The following is a 2500-nucleotide window of genomic DNA, read 5'->3' as shown; positions in this document are numbered from 1 at the left end:
AGATTAGTAATAGATCTGTCCTTCCTAAACCAGTTCTTCGTAAAGAGAACATTTCAGATGGAGTCTATTCGGTCTGCAGTTCTAGATATGGAAGCAGGGGACTTCCTAGCATCAGTGGACCTTCAGGATGCATACCTTCACATTCCAATACTCCCAGCACACAGGAAATTTCTCAGGGTTGCAGTTTGTCACCACCACAAGATTCATCATTATCAGTTCACCTGCCTACCCTTTGGCATAACATCAGCCCCACGGGTATTCACTAAAGTGGTGGTAGTTCTAACGGCAGCTCTGCGGCTTCAGGGCATCTCAATTACTCCATACCTCGACGACTGGCTGATCAGAGCCCAGTCACGAGTATTACTACTTCAACATCTCAATATCATAATCCAGTTTCTCCAAGATCACGGATTTCTTCTAAATCTCAAAAAGTCCTGTCTCAAGCCATCCACGGTGTTAACGTATCTGGGGTTTTCCATAGACTCAGTTCAAATGAGGCTATTTCTCTCTCCTCAGAGAGCTCTCACTCTGAAGGCCTCGGTCCAGTCCTTGATCCAGTCCCACCATTGCACAAGAAGACAAGCAATGAGAACACTAGGTTTGCTAACATCTTCTGTAAAAGCAGTATGCTGGGCTCGTGCCCATTTCAGGGAATTACAGCATCACATCCTGAAGAAATGGGACAAGTCCCCAAAAACCCTGGATACAGTCATCAGCATCCTGGCCTGCCTCAAGAAGAATTTAACATGGTGGCTACATCCAGAAACTCTCCTCCGAGGCAATACTCTTCGGAGTCAGACTGCTATAGTCATCACTACGGATGCCTCCGACTCAGGTTGGGCTGCGCATGTACAGAACAATTGGGTACAGAGGCTGTGGTCACCAGCGGAGTTGAAGATGTCCTCCAATCTGAAAGAATTAACAGCGATAAGGAAAGCTCTTTACCACTTCAAGCTCACCATTCAACATTGCCATGTCCAAATTCAGTTGGACAATCTGTCCTCAGTGTTTTATATAAACAAGCAAGGGGGAACCAGGAGTCGTCTAATGGAAAAGGAGTGCGCTGGGATCATGGCTTGGGCAAGAGCTCCATCTTCAATCAATTTCGGCAGTCCATATCAGAGGGTCAGACAACGTGAAAGCAGACTGGCTAAGCAGGAATTCCATCAATCCTGGAGAATGGGAACTGAACCAGGAAGTTTTCAACTATCTGACAAACATATGGGGGACGCCATATCTGGATGCCATGGCGAATCATCGAAACAGGAAGATTCGTCAGTTTTGCTCTCTGTCCAAAACAGGGAGTCCATTAGCGGTGGACGGGCTGTCAATCAGCTGGAGGGACCGATTCGTGTATGCCTTTCCTCTGACTCCGTTAATTCCGAGAGTGCTTCAGAAGATCCGGCACGAGAAGGTCCGAGCCATTGTGATTCTACCGTTTTGGCCCAGAAGGGCATGGTTTCCTTTCGCATTAAGATTATCGAGAGGAAACTTTTGGAAACTCCAGATCAAGGAGGATCTTCTTCTTCAAGCAGGAATGGGGCATCCGGATCTTCCCAGACTTCAATTGACGGCATGGAACATGAGCGGAGAATATTGACAGATCAAGGCCTCTCACAAGAGGTAATATCCACCCTCATGGCCTCTAGGAAACCATCTACACTCAAAGTCTATAACAGAGTCTGGTTATTGTATTCTGCCTGGTGCACAAAGAATCATACTGCCATGGAAGAAGTGTCGTAAGTTCTACAATTTCTTCAGAAGAGAAGGAAGCCTAATACCCTCAAGGAACAGTTAACTGCCATTAATTCTAAACTCAATGGCATTTTTTCCAAGACTCCCCTAATTTCTAGATTTTTTAGAGCTGTGAATAAGCTCTGACCTTCTTTTTACGTTCTTATGCCTTCATGGGATCTACCCTTAGTATTAAATAACTTGTGCTCTTTCCCTTTTGAGCCATTAGAAGATGCATCTCGGAAATGGCTTTCTCTGAAGTGTCTTTTTTTTAGTGGCTATTGCTTCAGCAAGAAGACTAAGCGAACTCCAAGCATTATCTTCGAAGGATCCGTATCTCAGGATTTTACCTGATGCTGTAATACTTAGAACCATGCCTGGTTTCTTACCAAAAATATCTTCCACCTCCAACATCAATCAGGAAATTGTCTTACCAGTCCTAAAGCAGACTCAAGATGACAACCTCCATCTCCTGGACATTAAAAGAGCCATCTCTATTTATCTGGAAAGGACTTCCGATTTCAGACAGTCGGAAGCACTGTTTTTACAGTTTCAAGGTCTCTCCAAATACATTTATTAAGCATTACCGGTTGGATGTGTCTTTGTCTGAGGGATCAGTCTTTGGCTTGAGCGTTCTGCAAGGTGTTATGAATCCGTAATGATCCCACCCTTTATTATTTTCTTTATTGCTATGCAAATCCCATTCGCCTTTTGACGATCGGGAAGTAGAAAATGTATTTCTTGCCTGAAATTTTCTTTTCCTGGA

This window comes from Hyla sarda, chromosome 10, assembly GCF_029499605.1.
Source record: "Hyla sarda isolate aHylSar1 chromosome 10, aHylSar1.hap1, whole genome shotgun sequence".
In the NCBI taxonomy this organism is placed as follows: Eukaryota; Metazoa; Chordata; class Amphibia; order Anura; family Hylidae; genus Hyla; species Hyla sarda.
This window is presented reverse-complemented; position numbering follows the sequence as displayed.